This window comes from Dromaius novaehollandiae, chromosome 2, assembly GCF_036370855.1.
Source record: "Dromaius novaehollandiae isolate bDroNov1 chromosome 2, bDroNov1.hap1, whole genome shotgun sequence".
In the NCBI taxonomy this organism is placed as follows: Eukaryota; Metazoa; Chordata; class Aves; order Casuariiformes; family Dromaiidae; genus Dromaius; species Dromaius novaehollandiae.
In genome coordinates this window covers 141,730,791-141,743,502 of record NC_088099.1, presented here as the reverse complement: position 1 = coordinate 141,743,502, position 12,712 = coordinate 141,730,791, and the positions used below count along the sequence as shown (strand labels likewise).

At 38.3% G+C, this 12,712-nt stretch overlaps 1 protein-coding gene across 3 annotated transcripts in view; it reads left to right on the top strand.

Moving 5' to 3' along the window:
• ZFPM2 (zinc finger protein, FOG family member 2) overlaps window positions 1-12,712 on the top strand; it is a 314,096-nt gene that overhangs the window by 193,472 nt on the left and 107,912 nt on the right. The gene's annotated exons all lie outside the window — the stretch shown is intronic.

Genomic DNA, 12,712 nt, shown 5'->3' with positions numbered 1-12,712 from the left:
TCACAGGCCTTCTGAAGTGATCTAGGGATTTTGTGTCTTGTGTTAGTTGCTTTTTGAACTATAATCCCAGTAATGAGCCAGTAACAAAACTCAGCTGTACATACGAAACTACCACCTATCACAGTCCTTTCAGTCTTAAATAGGATAACCAGAGCATAACTACTGTGAAGCCATACAATTATGAATTTCTTGAGGGGGAAAAAGGAAAGATAAGTGCACGGAAGTCAGCTCACACCAGTGCATGGGTGGCTGCAGCACGCAAAGGGTTAACAAGATTTTCATTTTAGATAGTTGCCGTAGTAACAATCAGGGAGCTCAGGCTGTATCTTTTCTATTTGTGGGGAATGTTTAGATTTACAGAGCAGCTCTGCTTATTATATATCTGCCTTGATTGCCGGATAAGGTTCGTTGATTAAAAACAGAATAAGATGCATTTTTATAATACTGAGGGAAACTGCCATCTCCCACCATGGCCCCATCGTGTATCACTCTTTGTCCGTGATCCTCTGTGCTCTTTGAGTGTGCTTTCTGCTTGTAAGATGCAGCTGTAAATCAAGTTTCACTTGAACTTTCCATGCAAACAGGCTGGTATCTCCTGTATACTGCATGTGGCGTGAGCTCGCAGTCCCGTAAGCAGCTTTCTGCTTTGCAAGGTTAATTTGGGCGATTGGTGCCCTAAAGCCGTGCTCCGTCCGGTGCTGTGTGCGAGCACTGCGTCTTCTGTTGTCTGTTGCCACTCGTTTTCGCTTGTTCGCCGTGCACGGCTTAGCGCGAAAGTTGGTGGGAGGTCGCCTCTGGTCCCAGAGGAAGAGGCCAGGCCTGCAAGCCTGTGGCGCCCAGCCCTTCCCGCTGAAACGAACGGGGCCATCAGAGGTGAACGGGCTCGGAGATGTGGCCGCTTCCCTTAAATGCGTAAACGGGACCTGAGCTGGTGAAAACTGGCTCATGCGTTCGTCATTGGTTTGCTTTGCGCAAAAGCATGCGAGTGCTTGCGACTGCCGTGGCTGGACTTGCGAAGGCCGCGGCGATCCCTGAGGCAGGGGGTTGGAATACTGCAGCATCTCGATGCCTGTCGCTGCGACAAGAGCGAGAGAAATTCTAGTACGAAGTTTTGCTAACTGCTTTCTGAGCTTTGATAGCCTGGACTTTTCTGATTCGGCCAATTTCAAAAGTTTTCGCTGGTTTAGGGCGCTTGAGTCTTCATACCACTGATGCCATCTGCAATGCTAAAGTGATAAAAGTTATGCAGGAAAAATTACCTTTTAGAATTAAAAGTCATCATTTGTGGCACTGGTCTGAGCCAGCAGTGGAACGGATTTCTAATTATTTACATGCAGTCTGTAGTGTGGAGGTACCCAGCATGATCCTTCTTATCCACTTCGAGTTTTCTTTTCATGGGAGAAAATTAGCCTGATTTTTATGAACGAGGTGCAAATTTATTGCTTTTCATTGATGCTCCCTACTTTTGAAAGGTGGAGCACTTGCATTTAAGGACCTTTACTTGGACTTGTGATCCTAAGCAGAGGCTCGATAGCTCTTGAGGGGACCCATTAGAGAGCATGGAGCTGGGCTGCTGCTATCCTGAAGTGCCTTCACCAGTCGACTGGGGACTGGCTGGAGTGTGACACTAATTTTCTGTAGCTGTGGACTGCAGAAATGGATCCATCAGCTCACTTGAAAGCAGGTAACATCAGTCTTTCTCAATACCCTCATTTCAGCCTCATATCAGGCTGTGGATAGCCAACGTTCCCAGAATCGGACATTGGTTCATAGTGAACTTCTTGATGCAAAAGACTTCAGAAATCAACTTCTTTCTTCCTGAGAAAAAGACCCTTTAAATAATCTTGATGAACTGTCAGCTTCTTTGTCTATTCTTACTTACTCCAAATGATAATTTTCTGAGTATCCTAAAATATGTTAAAATGGGAGAGGGATTATTTTTTATTCACTTTTATTTTCAAGCTATAATCATATGCCAGGTCCCTGTCACCCTTTTAGCCCTTCTTTTATGTGTAAATGTTTCACAAGTATCTGACTGAATTTTCCAAATAAAATACGTTTTCTTGGAACTGTATTTACTTATATAAAGTCTTTTACCCTTACACCCAGCTTCATTGTGTTCAAAACCAAAAGCCTGAAAATAGCATTCCTACACTACTTCTTTGTTTCCAGATTTTAAGATCTATTATGCATAGTGTAGAGCGTAATCATAATTATGCATTCATGATGATGTTTGTACTGGCTTAACTCAGGAATAGTGTGAGAAAGCTAATCTCGAAGCTACAGGCTGTTTTCCTGCACTTTAGATTCTGATCTGAGCTGTTTGTTGAGTCTTACTGGAACCAGAACCCCACATTCCCCAGTCCTGCTGCTGGACTCCTCACGATTATCTCCAGGCCCAGTGAAGGACCTTCACCCATTCCTTTCAAACTTTTTTTTAAATGTAAACTTGCATAGTTGCAGTTCTCTGTTATGCTGCATATAATCAGTACATTGAAGTAATTTAAATGAGAGCGGTGTTACACAAGTATGACACACAAGCTACAGAAAAATCAGGATCCCTTTCATCTGCCACTGGGCATTTTAGGGAACTTCATTTTCATTTTTATGTGAGAATAGGGAAAAAATCCTCATGCTTTTGGGGGGGGGGGGGGGAAATGACCTAGTTATATTCTTCAACTGGAAGAAAGTAACTCTGCCTGAAAAGCATAGGCGCTACTCTGCTCAGTTCACGTTCTTGGCCCAAACCTTCTGAAATCATAATAAAAATATGTAATCATCATAAATCCATAATTCAGTTGTGATAAAGATAATATTTACAAAAAAGAGCACAGAATTTTGAAAAATATTTTGCCTGTAATGCCCCTGTTAAGCTGTTATGCTATCAGGTTGTTATTTATTTAAAAATTTGTACAATTTGTGAAGGAATGGAAAGATTAAAAAACTGTAGAATACTGCATAGTGATATGATAATTTTAACCAAGCTCATTTTCATGTGATGCCAGTAGTAATATTTCATGGTTTTCTCAGTAGTAATATTTCATATTTTTTTCAAAATAAAAAATTTAAAATGAAGACATTATGTATATTTTATGGAAGTTTCCCCAGGTAAAGGAAATTTGATAAAATTCTGTCTTTGTTAAACAAGAAAATAAAAGTTATACTTACAAGTGAATAGAGAATAATCCAAAACTCTAGTTATTTACAAATTTTTCCATTAATATTTTTGTGTATGTGTAGGTTAATTCCTTTCAGTATTACCTGTAAACAAGAAATCTTAGAATAATATTGAAAATCGCTAATGGAACCTTGTTGCATTTTATTTTTACCATAAGCAGTCAAGAATCATGCATAATGCAACAGTGCACCAACCAACAGCATGTTCACAAAAGATAATTTAAACTTGCTTTTTTATGGACACAAGAAGCTGATTTTAAAGCCATTCCTAAGGAGACGCTCCTTGATTTTACATTATCCTGGGTGGGTGTTTCAGTTTCTTCCATTTACTACCATACTCTCTGGGTAAAAAATACCCTCATCTCTGCTTAATAGTGGTGGAATTTTCTACATAAAGATGTAAGGAGAAATTAGGTTTTAGCCCATAATTATATATTAAATCAGTGTTAAAATACAGTTGTAATCAAATCCTTTCATATCCCTAGGCCACACATTTGATACAGTACATTGGAAGGTCAGAATACTTAGCTGAGTATACACCCCTTGAGACTCAACAGATGCACAGATATGCGGCCTAATCCAAAAAACGCATTCATAAGTCTGGAAGATCAGAACTGAGCCTTAATTCTCTAAAGAACTGCCGCAATGTTGTGTGGTCCTTTCATCCAAATTAGAATGATTCATTATGTCTAGTCCATTAGCACCATCAGGGATAGGTGTGGGCCATAAAATCTGCATTAGGATTTCTAAATATGTCAAGGATAATCTTAAAATGAGATAAACTGTGATGTTTTAACTGAACTAAAAATAATTAATCAAAGTCATACATATAAACTTCTGCTTGTTGAGTTATGTGTTAAACTTGTTCTTCTACCTTAAATGATTGCCCTGTCTTTTTGCAAATAAAAAACCTAGATTTGAGACCTGGGCAGAGGATTGCACACTGGATTTATACTGTTACTTTAAACTACTCTGTTTTCTGTTGGTAAAGATAGATATGAAAAATACCTAAGAAAAACATGCTTAAAATTCTTTAAAAATTAGCAGCAAAAGCACAGAAGATTTTTTATATTCTCTAAGTCTAGGTGGGAGTTTTTATGTAATATTTTGTGTGCCTTCAGTGTGAGCACCACTGAAGTTCAAGTATTGTATCACATATCATCAAGACAGTAATACTATAATACCTATACCATGGTCTAAAATACCTTTGTATTAAATATTTATTTCATAAAGGCCTCAATATGTATTGGAAATATAATCCTAATAGTGCTGCAGTGGATAATATATTAAAAATATTGTAATAGTATATACAGAAAACTTCTCATCTTTCTCCTTTTTGATTTTGGAAAAAAATATGAAATTAAATAACATTATCTTTCATTGTTGCTAAAGCATGACCTTCACTTATTCACCTTTCATGAGAAAAACGTTCACTTGTCTAACATAACACATAAAACCTGCTATGTTTGTGGGTCTAAGCAAAGTGATAGTGATATATAATAACTGGAATTTATAATCAATAATTAACTACTAACTAATCTGTAGTTCTGTGTAATGGATTGTTTATAACACTCTTTCTGCATGGCCTTTTTTATTTTTGTATTTTTAATGGATTCCTCAGTTAAGAAATAAGTATATGCAATCCGTGGAATCTGGACTTCTGAAAATGAGGACTTGTCATCTATTCTGAGGTTAAAGCATGTACAAAAGAGAAAAAAAATCCAAAATTACTGCAGAACATAAATTAAGCAGAATCACACTGTACAACTAGGCCAATTTATAATAGGCATAGCGGTTATTGTAGGTGGTTTAAGTATATATAGTTGGACAGCGTGAACAGGCAGAATTTACCTATATGCAATATAAATACTTTTTTGTCTTCTAAAAACATTCTCTTTAATGGTCCTTTTGATCATCTAGAATATCTGTTGTCACATTTACCACCTCAGTCCCAAATGATTTTTGTGCAAAATAAGAGAGCACGTGTCAAATGATTAAAAGGGATTGACTGCTATTCCCTGAGTTTATTCTCAACATATCCAGTGTAAACTAGATGTTTGGAGAAATGCAGCTAAGTCATATTTAGTGGAACACTCATCTACTTAACACTAAAAATGATCAGCAAAAGTGAAGGGGATTATGCTGAAGCAAGTTCATTTGGAAAGTATTTGTGAGAAATATCAAAATGGCCTCATTAGTAGTAACGGAAACGTAATTCTCAATGTATACAATAATTTACAACATGGAGCATAACCCAGTAGGAAAAATGTACTGATAATTCAGTGTGAAAGTGTGCAAGAAGCACTGCAATATATCTTTTCTAAAGATAAGTTATATATAGTCTGATTTCATCTGTGCAGGTGCATGTCATCTCTGAAATAGTATTATCCAAAGTATTCAACTTTATAGTAGAATGAAAAGGTTTAAGTCCCATGACAGATACCTGAACACTAAGACTCAATTATGGTGGGCATATTACCCGCAGACATCAACTCATCAGAGCAAAGATAATTCACTTTGCATTGCAAAGTTTCAGAATATCCTTGTTAATCATATTTTGAATAATCCCAGTGCCAACTGAGTGTGGTTTCCTGGTGTTAGTCATTGTGTAAATGCACAGTGTATATTGTGTGTTGCCAAAGAATCTGAAGAACAGGACAGAGAATAATAGGAAGTGTATAACAAGAAAGCCAAGTCAAGAGCGATGGCAGGATACACTGCTGCCAGTTCCATGATATTTGGGAAGGGGAGGAGTTAGCTAGACTCCATCAGACTGGTAAAACCCGAGATCAAAGAAAGGGGAAGGTAGGAGGACAGGGCAGGAGAGGAGCAGCTGTGTAGTGAAGCCAAGGGGAAAAGACCTTATAGGATGGAAAGGACTGGAATAGAAAGGCCAGCAACACAAGCAGTGGCGGCAGAGGAAAGGCAGAGTGTTCAGACCCAGGTTTTGCAGCCTTTCCATTCCTGTTCCTAACATTTGGGTGTCACATACACCAAGAGCCCATGAGAGGCAGCTAGCAAGACTCACCAGGACCCTGAGCTAGGACTAGGAGTCCAAACTCCATGAACCAGAACCTGGATTAACTATTTTAAACATAAACTCAACAGTTCTGGGGCAAAATTTGAAAATAGGTTCCAAAGGTATTCCAGACAAAAAGAACATAAAAATATATAAATAAGTATATTGTTTTTTATAAATTTTGAGGTTTTTAAGATAATTTTGTAATTTTGTAACTTACAATTTTGGATGACTGATCTTAACAGTACTTTATGCTGGACATATTTTATATGAATGCCCATTATCTTTCCATGAATACCACTACCTTTCCTAAGTTGTGAGGCTATGAGTTTCACTCTGCTTTTGCCTGTATATTCCAAGTGAAAGGGCAAGTCTTTTACAAATAGACCTTGAATGTCCTGATCCTGGCTGAATTAGGCTTCTCCACATGCAGGAACTGGGAAGTGAACCACAAAAGTTCTCTCACAGGGGTCCATTGAAGCCTTTGGCACACAGAGTGGGTGAGAAGGACCACTGTCAAGATGAGGAAAGATGGGCCTGCAGACAGCACTGGGAGGCTGAACTTCTGCAGTCCTAGATGTGCCAAATGCAGATGTGGCTTCCAAATATATCACATTTCCAGCTCTCCTAAGATTTGTAATTCAGTGCTGAGCTTTGTACTTAGAATTTTTTAAAGATCTCAGAGAGGCACCATTATTTACTGTATCCTCATCTTCAGACTAAAGCAACAAGCTAAAGTTGCTTTCTGTGACAACCATTACTTTGTGCCTAAGTTACAGTGAGATTAGACTGATGTTTATTTTATTGATGGAAAAGAATGCATTCTGGCTAGGTAACATGAACAGATTTCAAAATCTGTCTTGTATTTAGGTTGCATTACGGACATTCGTTGGCAGGCATATTTGATATTAATAAAGAATTTGAAATCATATTGAAGTCATGACAGTGTTGGAAAGTAGTAATAGACTTAGGGCGTGTTTTTTTGATTTAGTATTTTCTTTGGTCTGCTTTAGGTTTGTGGATGTATGGCAAAATGTATGTTCAGCTTTGTCACTTGACAAGTGATGATCTCCTGGGGTAAACAGCAGGGTTTCTCAGTTAAAGGGAATCCCAGCTGTCTTTTGGGATTCCATCTGTGTGTACATTTCTCCCCCCCCCCCCCCCCGCCCTTTTTTTTCCTTTTTGTGTTTGAAGCATTTAAAAGCTTTGGTTTGGCCACAGCCTCCTCAAATATTACCAATTCTTTCCTTCTACTATCAGTACAAAAAGCTAAAGAGACTCGACGTCCTCTTCAGAAAAGTGGAATCCCAAAAGAAATAGCAGCCAAATATAATACCCTGTAGACCTAGAATGGTGCAGGCTTTTTCAGAACCAACTGGTCTGCAGGTGCAATGATGCACCTGATGCAGTGCTAAATAAAGAGAATTGAGAGCCCTGGATGTAGGGTGGCATGAGGACCTCCTCCTACTTTTGCCAAGGTCCTGGGAAGTAATATCAAACCCTCTTTCTTTTCTCCATCATCAGTTTCATGGCCCATCACAAGCAACGATTTCTCTCTCTTTCTTCTGCCAGTTATCAGGGAAGCTGCAGAATCTGAACCTGAAAGATGGTCCAGCAGATGACTGCACACAAATAAACAGCAAAATGGGGGCCTATGTCTGTTCGCACATTGGGTTGGTTGGATTTGTGTGTCTTAGGGTTCAGTGAATTTGTATCCAATTATATGATGAAGAAATTATCGAGGCATCAATGTTAATGTACATTTCTGCTATTGCTCACTGTAGAGCGAGTGAGCCCTTGGGAGCCCTTCCCAGCTGGGCTGCTTTGATGAGCTCTTGCCGTGTTGAGTACGGCGACTGCTGTACTGAGAGGTGACCTTCCCCTCTTGAGAGGGGAGCTTCTGCTGTTCCAGCATGTCAGCGGGTACGTCAACCCTGTGACGGTCAAATTGAATTTAAATTGAATTTTCAAGTAGCCTCCCTGGGTTGCTACGAACCAGTATTAACTGGTATTTTACTATCCCAGACTCACACCTGACGGCACTTGAGGTATATTTACAGCTCTCCTCCCAGTACAATGTTGTCCTTAATTGACTGTAGAAAGTGAGACTGTACTGAGGGGCACGAGAACGTTCTCTAAGGGCATGAAGACCTTTTAGTAATCTTCTGTATCGCTTGTGGGAACTCAGATTCTTTAGAAGATTTACAGTGAAAATCTGTTTGAGGGAACCAGAAGAGAATTGGAAACAAGGCCCCTGACTATCTTCAGTCTCCAGCAACTTTCCTCTCTTTTGGTGAGGGTAATTTAAGGAGGTAGCTTTGACATTAGAGAGGCCTGTACTGATTGAAGGGGGAAAAAAAAAGATTAGAAAAGTAGTGATTTTTCAGTGAATAGTACATCCCCTTAAATAATGCTGACCACTTTTTGGAACAGTGTGCCTGGGACAGTACAGTCATGTCACAGTGACTTACTGAACATTAGCTTAGTACCTATTACTTGCTCTTACACAGCTTCGTAGAAAACAGCTAGCAGTGATGAGCATCCCTTTCCTGACATGAGAATTTCATGGATTTCAAACAACTTGTTCATGCCATATTTCCCTTCAGTGTGGGGTTTCCTCAAATTTTTGCTGGGCCACACACATCATATGTTAGAAATCTTTGCAGGGAAGAGCCCATCTAACGTTAGCTTGTCAGCACTGATTCCTTTTAGCTAGAGTGCAAAACTATTTTCAGCCCACTGTGTTGGCTATTTTTAGCTCCATTAACCTCTTGACTGAATATAAACATTTATTGAGGGTTACCTCCCTTGTTTGTCCAGTTGCTTCAAAGGTTAGTGAAAAGTGGATGCCTGCTTGACCTCTTTTATCCTCATTAGCTGATTCTAATTGTTCCCTGAGAGATCATAATTTTGACCCTGTTTGTCCTTGTCAAATTTGTCTGGTTATGGCATGTAGGAATATGAAGACTTTAGCAGAAATAACATTTTCAGGTAAACTCATCTACCTAGTGTAAAGAAGTGAATGATATTGCAATTTTGTTATATGCCATCATTTCCAAAATTTGAGGTTCCAGTTATACAGTCCCATGTCACGGACACCCAGTTTAGCTGATCCCTATTGCTATTACTTGGGCTGTAGGCGGAATGCTCTGGTAAGCATCTGAGTAATTTGTAGCAGTTCTTTTGGAGGGAGAAATAGAGTTTAATGTGATTTTTGAAGTCTTATTTTTAAGCAGCTGTGATATTGTTGCTACTGTTTCATGGAAAATTTTGGAACAGACTGCATTTGGAATTATTAAGGAATGTTAGGTTGATTAAGTCAATTGTCAATTAGTTTTTAATATTTAAAAGAACATAAGAAGCCACCTTTCTTAGGCTGGAGATACTCCTAATACACTGTAAAAAGCCATAACATAAAGCAGTTAAATTCTCCCACATTTTAAGAATGACCAACGAATGTTACCTTAAAACAAATACATCTTCTGAATCAGCGTGATTTTCCTAGTACACTCTGAGAGTCAGAGCATTACCATACTGTACTTCAGGTGGGGTGGTATCCCAGAGGTAAAGAGCTATCATGAAGAACATTTTGCAATGCCAGAAGCCAAGAAAGCCCTTTTCATGTGCCTTGGTGGAACTCAGCTGTGGTTGTATGATCAGGGCAAAGGACTGGGCAGGTCTCAAATAGTTGTCAGATAGACAGGTCCCAGACTTCTCAGGTTATACCAGCACCTTAAATCCCACAGACACTTAGTGCAGATTAGAAAGTACTGGTGTAATGCGCTCAAAGCACAATATTCTGCTTTACAAGCGGGTTGCCGCATTCTGCACCAGCTTCAGCTTTCAAATGGATTTAAAATGTAGCCTCAGGTATAGCGCATTGCAGTAGTCTAATCTTGAGGTGATAAAGGCATGACTGATTTAACCATAGCTTCTTGTTATCTTGGACTGGGGTCTTTTCATTTTAACCATTTTAGGGAAATGGCCTTTCTGGAATCAGCAAGCTTGCTTCAATTCTTACTATGTAATAAGCCACAACAAGAACACGCCTTTGTCACTGGTGAACATCTCCTGTGAACGCGTGAACCTTACAAAACTCCAGACCCCCAAGAAATGCTGCCATGGTCCATAACAAGCGTGCTGACTCATCTCACAGCTCATATAATATGCCTCTGAGGTACTTCAAAGAGAAGTCATTGCCTGTCTCCCTTAGTTGAGCTGCCAAGCTTTACAAGCAGCCAGGGCCTTGTGAAGTTTTGCTTTCATATTAAAAGAAGTTTATTTACATATCTGTACAGCTTGGAAGCAGAGCTATGGGAGAGTGGGAGATTCTTTAGAGGTGTCCACCAGCTCTTCTTGAATAGCAGAGCTGTGAAAAGAAGCACCCTGTTTCTCCTCCTGCCTGTCTCTAGCACGTAGTAACCACTCACAGCTGCTGAACTGATTACAAGTTTTACTGCAAAGCTGATCTGGAAGCTAATTTAGTGGTCTCCATTTAGTTTCTTAAGTTTCATGCAAAACTGTAAACAGGAGACTGCAACGTGGACTCACATCATGACTCCTGGTGCTCAGCCTGCCTGGTATTGCAGAGACTCAACATCAAAACAGATGAGGCTCCAGCCTTGTCTCCTGTTTTTGTCTAAAACCAGGAGCAGTGACATGGGACTAAGCCTTCAATTTATTGAAGGAAAAATTAATCTCCAAGAGAAAATCATACGATATCTCTGTATCTCGTTTCTTGCTCAGTAATATGTGGTTAAGTGTAATCTTTTCCCTTTCATTTTGTTTGTCCTGTCTATGTAGATAGTGTACTGTAGCCACCTCAGTGCAAATATTAACACTCCTACAGAAGGGAGGGAAATAAAGAAATGTCTGGGAAGAAGAACCAGAAATAGGAATTAGATCTTGTAGAAAATTAAATAGATGTCATCTTTTACACTCAGTAGAAGTTTTTTGTTTCTTTTTCTAGCTTGGCATCCTGCTTAAAAAAAAAAAGTTTGAATATTTGAATCATGTATAGCATGCTTGGAAAAGTCCACTGCCGGAATAGTATTCCACTATCAGTTGATTATACTTGGGATTACCAGAGACTAAGAGCAAATTTTTATGTGAGTACAAAAAAGACATTAATGGCTTGACTGAAATGGCAGTTGGGGAAATTCAGCATGTGGGAGGAACATGCCTTGGTCTTCCTCTTATTGCTTGGCAGCCACAGTTGCTAACATTGGTTCTAAAGCTTGTAATTTTTGTTCTTTAATGTAGGTATGATTTTGAGCTACGTGAAGGCCACTTTTCCTTGTTTCCAAAGCAGCCTTATGTTGTTTCAATGTAGGTGAAACTAAAAGTTCAGACTTTTCTCTGTTAGGAGACAGAGAAGATATTTTGATTATCTTCCATCTTATTTCTTGCTGATCTTTCTCAGTTCATGCCTCATTTATATCATAAATTTCTTTATAGCTGACATGTAAGTAATATGTACTGATTTCATAATTGGAACTATCGGGCTTCTTGACAATTTATATATGAAAATAACCAAATTTAAAAAAAAGTCATGTTAACTGGCCAATAAGAACATGGCTTTAAATTCAGATTTCAAACCCATGCAGTAGAGATGACTCTTGTAATATAAAACTTCACATAATCAAACACACTTTCTGTTATTTCTGCACTTCCTGTACAAAAAGCAATATCAGAAAGCGAGACGTCATTTCTCTCTTTTCCATATTTATACATTAAGTAGGTATATTGTCACAAGTTTTCACATTCCTTTTTACTAATTTAATCATTTTATCATTTAATCATTTATGTCTGGGTTTTTCCAACACTTCTGAAAGATGAATAATGCAGTATAGTGGAGTACATATAGAAAAAGTACAAATTAATCATTTATATAAAAATGCAAAATATAAAATAAAAATTAAACAATAAATACTGTATTTGATAAAACAGTATTAGAGAATGGAAGGATCAAAAACAACTGAAAAAATATGAACTGTGACGTTCAATACACAACATCTTATTCAAGCATCTTTATCAAAATTTTGATGTGTAATAGTATGCCCTTATGTGAATAAACTGTTTTAAATAATATCTTATTTTCAATAGCTCTTTTCCTGCATATTCTGGGAATGTAATATGTGCTATGATAACTTCATTTCTGGAACAGTTTTAGGTAATAAATACAGCCAGAGCATCGGGAATCTCTGTGTGAATATATGAATTTCTATGTCTTGATATTTTTGAACTCATTTAATCATGTAGATATCACAATAGAATGTTGCAGAAGCCAGCAACAGTGATGGAATAGAAAATAATAGAACAAATTCTCTTATAAAAGGTTGGAATGTCTTGCACAGGATTATATCTCAGATAAAAAAAGGGTTACTTTGTGACTTTTCTATTGTACTTTGTACTCTGTTGTGGTTTTGTGTTTGGTACGGAGAGCAAGAGCGGTGAATGTTAGAAACTTAAGTGGCATTTCAGTACTACTTACTGAAGGACAAAGTCAGGATTACA